The sequence below is a fragment of the Schistocerca nitens genome, chromosome 8 (assembly GCF_023898315.1).
Source record: "Schistocerca nitens isolate TAMUIC-IGC-003100 chromosome 8, iqSchNite1.1, whole genome shotgun sequence".
NCBI lineage: Eukaryota > Metazoa > Arthropoda > Insecta > Orthoptera > Acrididae > Schistocerca > Schistocerca nitens.
This window is the reverse complement of record NC_064621.1, coordinates 507127022-507145717: the sequence shown is the minus strand read 5'-3', so window position 1 is coordinate 507145717 and position 18696 is coordinate 507127022.

Below are 18696 nucleotides of genomic sequence, written 5' to 3'. Positions count from 1 at the left end.
ACTGCTGCCCTGGCCAGCATATTCTCCAGATCTCTCACCAATTGAAAACGTCTCGTCAATGGTGGCCGAGCAACTGGCTCGTCACAATACGCCAGTCACTACTCTTGATGAAGTGTAGTATCGTGTTGAAGCTGCATGGGCAGCTGTACCTGTACACACCATCCAAACTCTGTTTGACTCAATACCAAGGCGTATGAAGGCCGTTATTACGGCCAGAGGTGGTTGTTCTGGGTACTGATTTCTCAGTATCTACGCACCCAAATTGCGTGAAAATGTAATCACATGTCAGTTGTAGTATAATATATTTGTCCAATGCATACCCGCTTATCATCTGCATTTCTTCTTGGTGTAGCAATTTTAATGGCCAGTAGTGTACTAACTTCAGGTGTTCCCCTGAGAAGTGTACTGGGACTCTTGTAGTTCATGTTGTATATTAATTATCTGTCAATAATACTATTGGAATTGTGACACTAGATTCCACGTCTGGTTTTTTGCAAGTGGGAGAACTGCGAGAGTGTGGTACTGACATCGCCCACAGAACTGAGAAGTCTTAGAAGAACATTTATGAACATGCAACCACACTTAATGAAACACAGATAAAGGTGCGAAGTTTAATAGCACAGTTAAAGGTCTGCCAGTGAAAGTAATTTGACAAAACTGTTCACGCTAGTTCATTTTAAAAGGAACATTTCACTGCTTATCAAAAAATGGAACTGGTTTGCCAAGACTAATTAACATTTCAAAATATCAAGACCTGAGATTCAATAACGTCGACAGGGAGGACAAGGAAACATTCACTAACATTAAGACCTGGGAATTAATAACACTAATACTAAAATACTAAATCAGAATACCAAAAGTCTCCAGAGCGCGACTTCCAATTGAATTTTACCAAATCATATTTAAAACACATGTTTGATCCACAGCACCTGCAGCCTCTCATGTGAACTCAGGAAAGTTAACAAGTCGAATGGCTCCAAATTCCTGGCTCTTGCCTTCTATAACACACATAAGAGACACATGTGATTATGCAGGTAGATAATATATCGACGCTAAAAAATCGCAACGCCAAAAAACAATTAACGTAGAGTAACGAAATTTCGGGAATGCATTTGTTTAGGTAACATATTTAACTGATTAAAACTGAAAGATCACTAGTGAATGAAGCGCGAGATAAGCCATTGCAAATGTGAAATTCTGTTACATTAATAACCGGCGATACCGCTGAAATGTTGAATGCAAGCTTGCAAACGTGCATCCATTCAGTTGTACAGGTTCCCCAAGTCAGTTTACGGGGCAGAATTCCTTGTCTGCATCACTTGGTCGATCAATACAGGGAAGGTTAATGATGTCCCATATGTGGCCGATTGGAGACAGATCTGGTGATCGAATAGGCCGAGGTTACATATCGACACTCTTCAGAGCTTGTTACGCTACAACAGTGGTATGTGGGCGAAAGTTATCCCGTTGGAAAACACCCTCTGGAATGCTATTCAGAAATGGCTCTAAGCACTATGGGACTTAAAATCTGAGGTAATCAGTCCCCTAGACTTAGAACTACTTAAACCCAACTAACCTAAGGACAGCGCACACATCCATGCCCGAGGCAGGATTCGACACTGCGACCGTAGCAGCTGCGCGGTTCCGGACTGAAGCGCCTAGCCGCTCGGCTACAGTGGCTGTCTGGAATGCTGTTCATGAATGCCATCGCAACAGGTCGAATCATCAAACTGACGAACAAATTGTCAATCAGGGTGCTCGGGAGAACCACGAGAGCGCTCCATCTGCCACACGAAGTCGCACTTCACTGTGTCTCACCTGGCCTCCTACCAACACAGGGCAGAACTAGCTTTCAGCAGACAACATAACCGACCTCCAACCTGCCCCCTAATGAGCTCTCGCTTAGCAACACTGAAGTCGCAAATGGTGGTAGTTTGGGGTGAGTGGAATGCACGTTACAAGGTGTCTGGCTCGGCGCTGTCCTTAAAGTAAGCAATTTGTAACAGTTCGTTGTGTCAGTGTGGCGCCAACTGTTGCTCAGATTGCTGCTGCAGACCCAGTAGGATGCGCCAGATACGTAGGCAGTACACGATGGTCTTCCCTCTCGGTAGAGCCATGTGTCTGTACGGAGCCCAGTCTTGTTGCGGTCATGTTGCCGCTAGCAGTCACCTACATTGGGCTACAAACCTACCAAGTCTTTCTGCCGTGTCGCCGGAGGAACGTCCAACTTACCATTGCCCTATTACACGACCTCGTTGAAACTCTGTGAGGTGTTGATAACGGCGTCTTTGTCGCTTTGAAGGCATTCTTGAGTAACGTAGTAAGTCGTTATTACATCTAACCTCAAAGGAAACTAAAGCTCACGACGATTACAGGGTGCATGTAAAGCAAACCTGATCGCATCCTTATTGTGGCGCTACTAGCGGCACTCTCTTGCGACTGGCGCGAAATTTGAATAGAAATCATCTTTCAGATGTAGGAACACGCTTACCAATCTTCGTTTACGTCGCACATCTCTTTCCCGGTCTTGCGATTCTTTTTCTTTCGTCAGTGTATAATAGCAATCAGACAACTTGAAATCAGAGGATGGAGATAGAGGATGGTGCGCCAGGCACCACCGCAAAGGCCGAGGCAATTACATCGCAAGACTGACACGAAAAATTGCAAAATTTGCGTACGAAATACAGAACCATTGCAAGACACTAAACAAACTAGAATGCACTTAGAGCGATTTCTAATGAGAAAACCTCTCAGACCGAGGTAACAAATTTAGCAGGTTGGGAAGGACTCGACCCACTAGGTCCCTCTAGATCGTAATAAGTTCAAACGCCAACCGTTAATCAAACAGAAATATTATGCCCTTAGCGTGGAAGAGAAAGAAATCTACGTGTCAGCACATGGGCCAGAATTCAGCTCGCGTCGTTAAATACCAACTAAAGGCTGGCTAGACAGCTTCCTCTGAGCTGTGCCAGAAAGCTTCCAGAACGAAATTTTCACTCTGCATCGGAGTGTGTGCTACTATGTAACTTCCTGGCAGATTAAAACCGTGTGCCGGAAAGAAACTCCAACTCGGAACCTCTGTATTTCGCGGGAGTGCTCTGAAAGTTCGGCAGGAGAGCTTCTGTCAAGTCTGGAAGTTAGGAGACGAGGTATTGGCGGAAGTACAGTTGTCAGGACCTTTCGTGAGTCGTGCTTGCGTAGAGCAGTCGACAGCGCATTTGCCCGTAAAAGTCAAACGTTCCGAGTACGAGCCTCGCACCGGTACACAGTTTCAGAAAGCTTTTATTAGCGGGCGATAGTAATTAATGGTTCACGAAAATTGCTGTAGAGAGCCGTGAGACTTAAATTTCAAGACACATGTCATCCCCCTCTGGGAATCACCACAACAGTTCAATAGTAATAACGCAAAAGACATGAGAAAACAATAAAGTTTAACAAACTTCACCACAGACACTCAAGAAACTTAAAGACAGATGTAGCACTAGTGTGACACACCGGTAAGCGGTTAGAAGCAGTGCTTGCGATAATGCAAGCCTTTATATACAAATCTGGAGGCATTACGTGGGCGGTAACCACGAAATCCTAAAGCAGGAGGCTGAACTGAAGCACAGACCGGCAGGCAACGCATCTCGCTAAGAGTCACAGAGTAATGACCAAAACAGAGGCTGCTACTGCAACATTAAGTACTGAGGCGCGCCCACAGCTCAAAAGCGACCCTTTCTTGGTTAAAGTTAGCGCCAAGAAATCTCAGAGTTCCCAGGCATGCTCGCCGCGAAGTTCTTGTGAATTCCAGCTGAAGAAAAACCCCCCAGTGTTGTCCGAACCTCTGGCGATGCGGCAAACGGCTCCCTCCCGATTGCTCCCCTCAGAGCTTGCCTACCGCTCGTCCTCCTCGTAAATACGCCCAGCGTGTTTGGTAGACAAATCGGCAACGAACCGCAAGAACCTCAAGACGGGGTCTCACTTCCAGCACGAACGCCGATCTCAAAACGGATACTTCCCGCGCGCCTCACCGCGACCACAGTCGTCGCCAGAGGCCACGTCGGCAGCCCGGTACCGAGTTCCCACCTCGTCGCTTCTCAAGCCGTGCGGCCCGCGCTCCAAAGACAAGCGTGTACAGGGCGTCGCGTGACATACCGATGTTGTAACTGAATGTTACTATAGGTTCATCCGAAACATCTATGGTAGCAGAAAATTACATTTGCCTGACAGGGCGGTACTAGAACAGAAATGTGGCAACACAATAACATTTATCAACAGTTACGATTCAAAATTTTACCTTTGGTAACAATTTGCTGCTTGACACTTAAAACCTAATGCAATGAAATCCCAGTAACTTTGCTCTCTTGTGCCAATCTATAATATTGTCACTATGACTCAAGACATTGTGCAGACACTTGTTGTTGGCTGTGTCTGTACGTCCGTAAGTAATGACAGCTAAGTTCGAGATGTAGTCTTCTAAAATGGAACTCTAGAACTTCGCTCTGTAGCGAAATTGCAGGATACCCTGGCACTATAGGAACAGCTGAACTGCAGGTACTCAGTAAGCGTCACTGGCGCTTCGATTTTTGTCCCTGTTGGCGGAAGAATCTGCATCGACGCCAATACTAGCTGGAAGCAAACAAGTCCACTCTTTTCAGCGCTCTCTCTGGTGGGTAGTAACATTATTTGCTGACGGATACGACATGCTCATCGGCGTGGCACGGAATCAGGCTCTGGTCCCGATTACCAAGCGCCATCTGGAGGTTAGTCGTAGCTGAGATGGCGCCAGGCGACTGGTAGTGCCTATGTGCTGGCCGCCTCTCAAGATATTGCTATATACATCTATCTACATCTACATGATTACTCTGCAATTCACATTTAAGTGCTTGGCAGAGGGTTCATCGAATCACAATCATACTATCTCTCTACCATTCCACTCCCGAACAGCACGCGGTAAAAACGAACACCTAAACCTTTCTGTTCGAGCTCTGATTCCTCTTATTTTATTTTGATGATCATTCCTACCTATGTAGGTTGGGCTCAACAAAATATTTTCGCATTCGGAAGAGAAAGTTGGTGACTGAAATTTCGTAAATAGATCTCGCCGCGACGAAAAACGTCTTTGCTTTAATGACTTCCATCCCAACTCGCGTATCATATCTGCCACGCTCTCTCCCCTATTACGTGATAATACAAAACGAGCTGCCCTTTTTTGCACCCTTTCGATGTCCTCCGTCAATCCCACCTGGTAACGATCCCATACCGCGCAGCAATATTCTAACAGAGGACGAACGAGTGTAGTGTAAGCTGTCTCTTTAGTGGACTTGTTGCATCTTCTAAGTGTCCTGCCAATGAAACGCAACCTTTGGCTCGCCTTCTCCACAATATTATCCATGTGGTCTTTCCAACTGAAGTTGTTCGTAATTTTAACACCCAGGCACTTAGTTGAATTGACAGCCTTGAGAATTGTACTATTTATCGAGTAATCGAATTCCAACGGATTTCTTTTGGAACTCATGTGGATCACCTCACACTTTTCGTTATTTAGCGTCAACTGCCACCTGCCACACCATACAGCAATCTTTTCTAAATAGCTTTGCAACTGACACTGGTCTTCGGATGACCTTACTAGACGGTAAATTACAGCATCATCTGCGAACAACCTAAGAGAACTGCTCAGATTGTCACCCAGATCATTTATATAGATCAGGAACAGCAGAGGTCCCAGGACGCTTCCCTGGGGAACACCTGATATCACTTCAGTTTTACTCGATGATTTGCCGTCTATTACTACGAACTGCGACCTTCCTGACAGGAAATCACGAATCCAGTCGCACAACTGAGACGATACCTGTTCCCATGTACAAAGCACTTTTTAAAGTGGCTTTCGTGTCATGCCTATACAGCCATCTCAACAGTGGAAGATACGAAAATGTGTTTCGGCAGTTCAGAACATTAACTGGGGCCAAGCTGTACCCTGGTATGAATCTACTTAGGCTTACACTTGTCATGTGATGCCATGAAGGCAATTCTAGTGTCAGTTATTACGACCCAGACCCCGAGAGGAGAAAATCTCCAACCCGGCCGGGATTTGAACGCGAGCCCCTTCTGCTGCAAGTTACTTAATAGTAATGTCATACTTTTCGCAGATGATGCAGTGATCTGTAATGTCTGATAAAAGCTGCAGAAATATTCATTGATGTCTCCATAAGTTTTAGAGTGCTCCAAAGATCAGAAACTTTCTTTAAATCCACAGAAATGTAAGATTGTGCATATCGTGAAACGAAAAAAAGTCATTTCCTATGACTACGACACAGGGACAACATTGGGAAAAATTTGGAATCAACTGACTTGTACAAATAGCTGGGTTTAACAATTTGCATAGATATGAAGAGATGGATTGACCACGTATTCTCAGTCACAGATAAGGTGAGCGGCACACTTAGGTTCATTGAGAGAATACTGAGGAAACGCAGTCTACCACCGAAACTGCTTCTGATTCATATTTCTGTGGCGAGGCAATGAAAAGTGACACAAAAACACTTTACAAAAGCAAAATAGTGCCCACGACGCCAACATATTCAGAGAGATGCACTTATTATGAATTTTACAAATATCATTGCAGAGGATGTTTAGAAATTGCTCTTAGAAAACCAACGACGTGTAATAAGCACCGGAGAGTCGGTAATTTGAATAGATGAGGCCCGTACGTCTTTGGAAACCAGTTGCAAACCACCTATTCTTTCGAAATTAGAATTATATATTAATACCTTCAGCTGCTGACGGGCGTTGATATATATCAACGGGGACAGATGAAAATATATGCGCTAACTGGACTCGGACCCTGGATCTCCTGCTTACATGGCAGACGCTCTACGCAGCTGAGCCACGGAGGACAGAGACGACAGTGCCACTGCAGGGAATATCTCGCGCACACCTCCCGCGAGATCCACATTCTCACCTTATATGGCCAAACACTACATTCGTAGTGTCCCTACCCAACACACTCATTACTCGTGGAAGACATTCTTACCAAGTCCCGTAAGAGTTCTGGTAAGAAGTGCATCCGCACAAAAGAAGAAGATCATGGCCGGAATTGGCAGAACTATATACTTATATGGATATGGTGTCTGTTCTGTGCTGATGCACACGTATTACCCGAACTCTTACGGGGCTTGGTAAGAATGTCTTCCACGAGTAATGAGTGTGTTGGGTAGCAACACTACGAATGTAGTGTGTAGACATATAAGGTGATAAGGTGGATATCGCGGGAGACGTGCGAGAGATAGTCCCTTCAGTCACACAGTCCTCTGTGCTCTCAGTGGCTCAGATGGATAGAGCGTCTGCCATGTAAAGAGGAGATCCCGGGTTCGAGTCGCGGTCGGGGCACACATTTTCACCTGTCCCCGTTGATATATATCAACGCCCGTCAGCAGGTGAAGGTATTAATATATAATCCTAATCTCGTTCTAGACGGCTGCAGATCATCAATGGTGTTCTTTCGGATATGTCCGAAAGAACAGACATCATATCTATATAAGAACCTATTCTTTTCGCTCGTATTGTATAGGATACCCTTCAGCTTTACCTTCTATTCAAACTCTCCTAACACAGAGGATACCAAACCTCACGCCTTTCTTAGGTCCATGACCTACTTCAGGGTAGCAACTCTGCAGTCCATTCGTTGCATCCGTGAAGTAGTCAATGGTTAATAGTTTAATTTTTATCTCTTTTTTGCGCCACAATCACATTAGCATTTCACAATGATGTAATCGGATTCCACCAGCTAGTGGTCAACTTCAGTAGATAAAAGATTGTCTACTGACAGGCAGAAAATGACCACTGGCATCTGATTACGACATTGCAAAATTATCTTACGATTGAAACTTCCTGGCAGATTAAAACTGTGTGCCCGACCGAGACTCGAACTCGGGACCTTTGCCTTTCGCGGGCAAGTGCTCTACCAACTGAGCTACCCAAGCACGACTCACGCCCGGTACTCACAGCTTTACTTCTGCCAGTATCTCGTCTCCTACCTTCCAAACTTTACAGAAGCTCTCCTGCGAACCATGCAGAACTAGCACTCCTGAAAGAATGGATATAGCGGAGACATGGCTTAGCCACACCCTGGGGGATGTTTGCTGAATGAGATTTTCACTCTGCAGCGGAGGGTGCGCTGATATGAAACTTCCTGACAGATTAAAACTGTGTGCACGACCGAGACTCAAACTCGGGACCTTTGCCTTTCGCGGGCAAGTGCTCTACCAACTGAGCGACCGAAGCACGACTCACGCCAGGTACTCACAGCTTTACTTCTGCCAGTATCTCGTCTCCTACCTTCCAAACTTTTCAGAAGCACTCCTGCGAACCATGCAGAACTAGCGAAAGGCAAAGGTCCCGAGTTCGAGTCTCGGTCGGGCACACAGTTTTAATCTGCCAGGAAGTTTCATATCAGCGCACCCTCCGCTGCAGAGTGAAAATCTCATTCTGGAAACATCCCCCAGGCTGTGGCTAAGCCATGTCTCCGCTATATCCTTTCTTTCAGGAGTGCTAGTTCTGCATGGTTCGCAGGAGAGCTTCTGTAAAATTTGGAAGGTACGAGACTAGATACTGGCAGAAGTAAAGCTCTGAGTACCGGACGTGAGTCGTGCTTCGGTAGCTCAGTTGGTAGAGCACTTGCCCGCGAAAGGCAAAGGTCCCGAGTTCGAGTCTCGGTCGGGCACCCAGTTTTAATCTGCCAGGAAGTTTCATATCAGCGCACACTCCGCTGCAGAGTGAAAATCTCATTCTATCTTACGATTGCTTTGTAAGGTAGTTACCTTGGCTTGAACACTTTATTAGACCTAAAAAAGAAATACACATTGCGACGCAGACGTTATAAATTTGCCTCCAAGGTGCCTGCAAGCTTCCTCTGCAATGGTGCGGAAGTATGGCGCCCTGGGGCAGTACCTTTCGGGTTACCAACGCTTCAAACAGCAAGGTGTCGACACGAGCGAAATAAAGGCCTGAACTCAGAAGATCATGTGAGATGTAAGGCGTGTTAACGATGTCACATTGGCGCCAAATTTCACCACAATTGTGCCCAACGGCACAGTGGAAGTGTCACACGATGGGAAGGTCGTCACAGCCCACCGTATCCAAATTTCGCCCCCTTCTTGTTTGACGCCTCTGTTATGGAGGTCAGAACCACGATACCCATAGTTGAAATTAGGCGTTTTTGTTGTGTGTGGCCGAGGAAAACACTTCAGACACATCGCTGCTCGGCATGGACACGAAAGGCCTTGAGGGGTAGCACAAAGGGAAAAAAAAGAAACACCACTTCCCTTGTGATTCCCACACATTTCGCCATCGAAAACGGCAGTCCGCAATGCTATGAGCAAAAGGACGACATTCTCAACAACATTTAAAATAGATTTAGGTTAACGATTACAATATTTGATACTGAAGTCAGTAACAGCTCGCAACCATAGATTCGCAATATCTCACAAACGGCTCTCGTGGGCGGACCAGTGTTTCCTGGAACGAGTTTATTTCTGTTTTCGCGACTAATTGTAATACACCCTGTATGCAAATTCTGCACTTGGGCCCTCTGACGACCCTCTCTGCTGGGTACCCCAATCGACCGTTTGATTAACTCGGACCTTAAACCGAGATTGCTACGGACAGTATGTAATATTTTCCTTACTGGAATTTTTCAGCTTGACGAGATCGGCCACAACGAAAACACATTAAGACACATGAAGTAATGAAACCAGTATTCTAACTACTAGGAAGGATACCTATTCAGGTTCATTTCAGTGGGTTGTGTGTCAACTCAGTAAAATATGATTAAACAAATTCCCGCTATTTGGCTCAAATGGCTCTGAGCACTATGGGACTTAACTTCTGAGGTAATCAGTCCCCTAGAACTTAAAACTACTTAAACCTAACTAACCTAAGGACATCACACACATCCATGCCCGAGGCAGGATTCAAACCTGCGACTGTAGCGGTCGCCCGGTTCCAGACTGTAGCGCCTAGAACCGCTCGGTCACCACGGCCGGCCTCCCGCTATTCTTACAAGCACCACCTCAGAGCTGGAAACGTTTTTAATTGATAGTGCGCCATTCTCCAGTCTGCTATTGAAAACTAAGTATGCTGCTTTTATTGACGTCTGGTAATTACTTCTTTCAGACTACTACAAACACCCTTATGACAGAATGCCTCAGTAGTTCCACCCACACTCATTGGTCTGATACAGAAAAAGAGATCCAAGGCTTTATCTTTCTCCAGTCGGATCATTGCTTCGGAGCTCTAGTTTGTACTGGTTAATCGTTGCATCCGTGCCGCCTCTCTTCGTCCGCCGGCCGCTGTGGCCGAGCGGTTCTAGGAGTTCAGTCTGGAACCGCGCGACCGATACGGTCGCATGTTCGAATCCTGCCTCGGGCATGGATGTGTGTGATGTCCTCAGGTTAGTTAGGTTTAAGTAGTTCTAAGTTCTAGGGGGCTGATAACCTCAGATGTTAAGCCCCATAGTGCTCAGAGCTATTTGAACCATTTTTTTCTCTTCCTCTCGTCACCCAAGCACTTTCTAGGCCACTGACACTTCCAATGTCTCTCATCGTCTACTTTCCCTTACTTGAACAATTACATGTCTACCATTCCCAGCTGGCTGCATCGGAATCGTTAACAACAATTTTCTAGGTCTGGTGTAAAAGTCCTCTTTCTCTTCAGATTTTTGAAGGCACCATCACTGAGCCGCGCCCTGTCCATCGCCTTCTTTATTTCCTCTCGACTGTGTATTTCTCACAGTAGCAGAAAATTCACCTGCTGACGCTGTAATATTACCTGTCACATTGTTATTTCTTCACAATAAAGGATGACAGCCAGAAACAGTTGCAGGATAGAATTTTTTTATTAAAATTCTTGACCACGGTTTCGGTACATATAAATATACCTTCATCAGAAGTAAAACTTCTAAAATTACATCATGCCATGGAGAATAATAAAATAATTATGCCAAAGGCGTCGTCAGTAATTTAAAACATCATCTCCATTTATACGACATGTGTAATGGGCACAAGATCATAGCGAACAGTTTAACACCGTTGCTTCGCCTATGAACTACAGTTCGCTATGATCTTGTGCCCATTACACATGTCGTATAAATGGAGATGATGTTTTAAATTACTGACGACGCCTTTGGCATAATTATTTTATTATTCTCCATGGCATGATGTAATTTTAGAAGTTTTACTTCTGATGAAGGTATATTTATATGTACCGAAACCGTGGTCAAGAATTTTAATAAAAAAATTCTATCCTGCAACTGTTTCTGGCTGTCATCCTTTATTGTGAAGAATTTTAACAGTTGCTGCTGCAGCCGTGTTTAAAATCTTGACATTGTTATTTTTCTAGGACTCTACAAGCCCTACAAAATACTCAGTATCAAGCCCCTTATCCCAATTTGCACACAAATTCATCGGAATGCCTTCGAAAGATGAGCTATCTGCTGAAAAAATATACACACTTTTAATTTATTGGCTTTCGGGGTGCCCTCATTCAGCCGTCTCAGTAGTAGAGTGTCAATGATGACAACACAAACATAATGAGGATACAACACCCAGTCCCCGAGCGGAGAAAATCTTTGACCCGGTAGAGAATCGAGCGTGGGGCTCTTTGCTTGGCAGTCAGTCGTGCGGACGGTGCAGCTACGAGGCGGACGAATACGCCTCATTTCAACATCTCGCCGATAGTTCCCTTGCGAATTCCAAAGGCATTAACACAGTATTTGTCATATAGTAAAGTTACGTATCACACAGTTCCTTAAAAAGTTAATCATTACCGGGGTCACATTTCTTTGCATGATTGGTCCGGCACCATGAAAGCCGTACGACAGTGGCCCCTACTTAAACCTACGACTATTCACTGCCCTTAAGACACCTTAGAAATTTATAATATTATGGAGTTTTAGAACCACACTATGCTATTCTCTATATTAAGCTCAGGAAAGTAGAAGGAATTCCAACATTGGGAGACGCTTTAACAACAGTCAGACGTAACGACACAATTAAATTTAACATCTGCCGCTGCCGAAATCTTGACCTTGCGCAGCAGCAAGAAATTCGCATACAGGAGAACTTTATAACGGTGTGAAAATATCTACATATGATGTAATTGGTAAAACTGGCACTTTTCTGCACCACACTGCCGTAAACAGTCCTAATAGGCAGATGCGACGTCAAGTAGCACGTGCTCATGCTCTCAAAGCACTGTGCTCCCAAAAATTTACCTACGAGAATGTGGAGTGCAAAGGTTGCGGCGGATCATACAGGGATGCCAGGATTTTTTACCGGCAATGTTTTGAAGCTAACGTTGTTGCTGGGAACTTGTGAAGCCTACTGGGTCGACCCCAGCAGTATCGTTTCTCTCATGTCTTCAGAGAGAGAGAGAGAGAGTGAGTGAGTGAGAGAGTGAGAGAGAGAGAGAGAGAGAGAGCTCAATTTTACTATTTTTTTCACGGTCCGATCGATCGCAGAATGGAAATTACACAGAAAATCAAAAACGTTTTATTTCCAACATTTAGCTAACTTTCTAGATACTTCTCTACATAAACACCTGCCGAAGCGTGGTTCAGTTTTCCAATAAGCTCGTAATAGAAAGCATCCGCCAGTGCTTTCCAACTATTCTTTATACTGGTCTGCAACTTGTTGTCTGCGCCCAAATTATTATCCTAATACTCAGTGGATCATGGGTCATGTGAGCAAAGAGATTAAAATCTGATTGGTGATCAAACACTTCCTATCTAAACGCTCCTGGAGAATCTTCGTTGCAGCTGCAGTATGCGGCCAGGCATTATCACGAAGAAGGACACAGTGCCTGATAACAGCATTCCTCTTTACTTGTTCTGAACTGTCCTTCGCAGACGATTTTCTTGAATCAGCTGATGCACTCGCCACAGAACATATCGACTGACACACACTGTCCTCCCTGACAGCATGCATCTTGACCGTCTGTACACCCTGTTTCAAAGATCCTGCACCATTGCCACACCATTGCTGTCACTAATGATACTTATATTATCTGAGGTGCATAGAAATCAGGCGGATTCCATCAGCATGATGAAATCGAATGACAGCACGCATGTCACAATTGGCGGAAGACTATTGATCTTGACATTTTTACGTGTTCACTGTACGCTCATAACTGAAAAGTGCAACATGACGCGACGGAAGGGCATATTAGATTTACGGCACAATGCACTGGGCCAAATATTCATCGGATTTCAATTGTGAACGATCTAACTTTGAGAAAAAAAGGAAAAAAGTAACTCGTATTTTAAAAATGGTGCGTGGGTTTTGCCAGCAATTTGAGGGTTGTCAGCTGCCCTGCTGCAGCTGCACGAATTCGGAATAACAATTCAGCTTTATTGGCAGGCTCTCGCCTGCATCATGTTGTCTGTGATACGAGGTGTCAGCTTGGAAGATGAAGCTACGTTCATCTAAGAAAGAGAGTTTTGGACAGTTGTATTCTACCTACGGTTGTTGTTGATGTTGTGGTCTTCAGTCCTGAGACTGGTTTGATGCAGCTCTCCATGCTACTCTATCCTGTGCAAGCTTCTTCATCTCCCAGTACCTACTGCAACCTACATCCTTCTGAATCTGCTTTGTGTATTCATCTCTTGGTCTCCCTCTACGATTTTTACCCTCCACGCTGCCCTCCAATGCTAAATTTGTGATCCCTTGATGCCTCAAAACATGTCCTACCAACCGATCCCTTCTTCTAGTCAAGTTGTGCCACAAACTTCTCTTCTCCCCAATCCTATTCAATACCTCCTCATTAGTTACGTGATCTACCCACCTTATCTTCAGCATTCTTCTGTAGCACCACATTTCGAAAGCATCTATTTTCTTGTCCAAACTGGTTATCGTCCATGTTTCACTTCCATACATGGCTACACTCCATACAAATACTTTCAGAAACGACTTCCTGACACTTAAATCTATACTAGATGTTAACAAATTTCTCTTCTTCAGAAACGCTTTCCTTGCCATTGCCAGTCTACATTTTATATCCTCTCTACTTCGACCATCATCAGTTATTTTAGTCCCTAAATAGCAAAACTCCTTTACTACTTTCAGTGTCTCATTTCCTAATCTAATCCCCTCAGCATCACCCGATTTAATTTGACTACATTCCATTATCCTCGTTTTGCTTTTGTTGATGTTCATCTTATATCCTCCTTTCAAGACACTGTCCATTCCGTTCAACTGCTCTTCCAAGTCCCTTGCTGTCTCTAACAGAATTACAATGTCATCGGCGAACCTCAAAGTTTTTATTTCTTCTCCATGAATTTTAATACCTACTCCGAATTTTTCTTTTGTTTCCTTTACTGCTTGCTCAATATACAGATTGAATAACATCGGGGAGAGGCTACAACCCTGTCTCACTCCTTTCCCAACCACTGCTTCCCTTTCATGCCTCTCGACTCTTATAACTGCCATCTGGTTTCTGTATAAATTGTGAATAGCCTTTCGCTCCCTGTATTTTACCCCTGCCACCTTTAGATTTTGAAAGAGAGTATTCCAGTCAACATTGTCAAAAGCTGTCTCCAAGTCTACAAATGCTAGAAACGTAGGTTTGCCTTTTCTTAATCTCTCTTCCAAGATAAGTCGTAAGGTCAGTATTGCCTCACGTGTTCCAACATTTCTACGGAATCCAAACTGATCTTCCCCGAGGTCGGCTTCTACCAGTTTTTCCATTCGTCTGTAAAGAATTCGCGTTAGTATTTTGCAGCTGTGACTTATTAAACTGATAGTTCGGTAATTTTCACATCTGTCAACACCTCCTTTCTTTGGAATTGGAATTATTATATTCTTCTTCAAGTCTGAGGGTATTTCGCCTGTCTCATACATCTTGCTCACCAGATGGTAGAGTTTTGTCAGGACTGGCTCTCCCAAGGCCGTCAGTAGTTCTAATGGAATCTTGTCTACTCCCGGGGCCTTGTTTCGACTCAGGTCTTTCAGTGCTCTGTCAAACTCTTCACGCAGTATCGTATCTCCCATTTCATCTTCATCTACATCCTCTTCCATTTCCATAACATTGTCCTCAAGTACATCGCCCTTGTGTAGACCCTCTATATAATCCATCCACCTTCCCGCTTTCCCTTCTTTGCTTAGAGCTCATTTTCCATCTGAGCTCTTGATATTCGTACAAGTTGTTCTCTTTTCTCCAAAGGTCTCTTTAATTTTCCTGTAGGCAGTATCTATCTTACCCCTAGTGAGATAAGCCTCTACATCCTTACATTTGTCCTCTAGCCATCCCTGCTTAGCCATTTTGCACTTCCTGTCGATCTCATTTTTGAGACGTTTGTATTCCTTTTTGCTTGCTTCATTTACTGCATTTTTATATTTTCTCCTTTCATCAATTAAATTCAATATTTCTTCTGTTACCCAAGGATTTCTATTAGCCCTCGTCTTTTTACCTACTTGATCCTCTGCTGCCTTCACTACTTCATCCCTCAGAGCTACCCATTCTTCATCTACTGTATTTCTTTCCCCCATTCCTGTCAATTGTTCCCTTATGCTCTTCCTGAAACTCTCTACAACCTCTGTTTTTTTCAGTTTATCCAGGTCCCATCTCCTTAAATTCCCACCTTTTTGCAGTTTCTTCAGTTTCAATCTGCAGTTCATAACCAAGAGATTGCGGTCAGAATCCACATCTGCCCCTGGAAATGTCCTACAATTTAAAACCTGGTTCCTAAATCTCTCTCTTACCATTATATAATCTATCTGATACCTTTTAGTATCTCCAGGATTCTTCCAGGTATACAACCTTCTTTTATGATTCTTGAACCAAGTGTTAGCTATGATTAAGTTATGCTCTGTGCAAAATTCTACAAGGCGGCTTCCTCTTTCATTTCTTCCCCCCAATCCATATTCACCTACTATGTTTCTTTCTCCCCCCTTTTCCTACTGACGAATTCCAGTCACCCATGACTATTAAATTTTCGTCTCCCTTCACTACCTAAATAATTTCTTTTATCTCGTCATACATTTCATCAATTTCTTCATCATCTGCAGAGCTAGTTGGCATATAAACTTGTACTACTGTAGTAGGCATGGGCTTTGTGTCTATCTTGGCCACAATAATGCGTTCACTATGCTGTTTGTAGTAGCTAACCCGCACTCCTATTTTTTATTCATTATTAAACCTACTCCAGCATTACCCCTATTTGATTTTGTATTTATAACCCTGTAATCACCTGACCAAAAGTCTTGTTCCTCCTGCCACCGAACTTCACTAATTCCCACTATATCTAACTTTAACCTATCCATTTCCCTTTTTAAATTTTCTAACCTAGCTTCCTGAATAAGGGATCTGACATTCCACGCTCCGATCTGTAGAACGCCAGTTTTCTTTCTCCTGATAACGACGTCCTCTTGAGTAGTCCCCGCCCGGAGATCCGAATGGGGGACTATTTTACCTCCGGAATATTTTACCCAAGAGGACGCCATCATCATTTAATCATACAGTAAAGCTGCATGTCCTCGGGAAAATTTACGGCTTTAGTTTCCCCTTGCTTTCAGCCGTTCGCAGTACCAGCACAGCAAGGCCGTTTTGGTTAATGTTACAAGGCCAGATCAGTCAATCATCCAGACTGTTGCCCCTGCAACTACTGAAAAGGCTGCTGCCACTCTTCAGGAACCACATGTTTGTCTGGCCTCTCAACAGATACCCCTCCGTTGTGGTTGCACCTACGGTACGGCCATCTGCATCGCTGAGGCACGCAAGCCTCCCCACCAACGGAAAGGTCCATGGTTCATGGGGGGACCTACGGTTGTGGTCGTAATTTTCTAGATACAAAATGAAGGACATGCGAGTGTGCAGAGTTATTTTATAGTAGCGTAAGGAAGTTCTTGGATGCAGAATTCATCTAATATCGCTAAGCATCTGTGCCATAGAGAATTACACGTGACGTTTAGACCCTTATTCTGTATGACCTACAGACGATGTACATGTGTTGGATCTGCATATCTCCAGACTAGTATTGCACACGTACCATCAGTGGTCTAATGACACACAAGAATGTGGACCTCAGCACTCTCCTATTTAATGGACTTTCGGTTTTAAGCACCTGGTTGAATTGCCTGAGCCTGGCGTGTGCTCGGTTGGCAAGATGTGCTCACTTCAAGTCAGTTTCCAGTTCAGCCTGTCAGAGATATGTAATTTTTCTCAGTAAATCGTATTGGGCGTGAGTGTAGTGTGAGTATGATTTGTCAACAGTGCTAATGTTTGCGTAGTTGTTTTGGTGGAGCGTGAGCAGAACATTCTCACACTCGTCAGTGATTACTCTAACACTCCATTTCTCCAGCCAGGGTACTGAATGCAGTCTGTAGTTGTGAGTTTTTACAATCCGTCATAAGTCATATTTTATCACGAGCAGCAGATCACCTGCATAAGTCATCGATCCTATCGCATTTCCGCTACCATTTACCTCCCTACCCAGTTGAAACCACAACTTTCTTTTTATACTTTTCTCAAGTTTATGCTGTACGTAAATAACTGTTTGATACTGCTTTTATAACTGATACATGCTGTGTTTCAAATTTGTGAATTATATATAAATATTCACTGCTACTCTTATTAATGTGACCACTTGTGAGAAGCCTGAATAACCACCTTTTGTAGCGCGGTCCTCTGCGAGATGTGCAGGAAGAGAATCCGTGAGATTCTGGAAGTTACCGACAGGGATGTGGAGACACGCCGACTCCAGTTCCGTGGCCAGCGGCCCTAGGTTTCTCGGTTGAGGATTCATGAAACGAACACCCCGATCGACGTTGTTCCACAGATTCTCAACTGGCTTTAAATCCAGGGAGTTTGGTGACCAGGGGAGTACGGCAAACTCATCCTGATGCTCTTCGAACGGTGCACGTACGCCGCGAGTTGTGTGACATGTTGCCTTGTCCCGCTGGTACGCGCCATTTTGCCGAGGGAAAATAAACTGCATGTAGGGGTGGACATAGTCCACGGGGATAGATGTCATTCTGGAAGGCACAAGTATACGAGATCACCCACGGAATGCCTTGAAAACATTCCCCGGACCGTAACACTCCCTCCTCCGGTCGGGACCCCTTCAACGATCCAGCGGGCATCTGTCCGTTGGAGCATAAAACGTGATTCATCGCCACTCTAGGGACTAACCATCTATGGTAATTTCGTAATTACGCAAACGACACAATGAGGCGAGCCCCTGCACATTAGCCACTGACTAGCTTGCCAGCTGAGCCTTTGCCATGAGAACTGGCAATCGCAGGGAAGCCAAACAAAACTCACAAACAAACTCCCAACACACATCACACTGCCAGTTCTATTGAGGACCATCGAACTGACAAACCTACAACGACATGGCTATGTTAGAGGAGCAGCAGCAGCAGCAGCAGCTGGCCCAGGAGACATCGTCGGCGCCAGCAGCAGCAGCACTCACCTCCTCGACAGGACTGATCATTCCATGACAATCTGGCATTGCTTCTGTGGTACTGATGCATGATACCCAACCACTAACATAACCTTATCTTGCACGATCTGTAGCAGATAGCAAGAAACCGCTACTGCCCTTACTACCCAACCTGACACTGTCGCAGAGGTTTTTTCCCTTGGCACTTTTTTCCCTCTGCTCTTAAAACCGCTCTTCTTTCAAGCTTGATTATGTCAAGCTTTTTCGACCACTTCTAT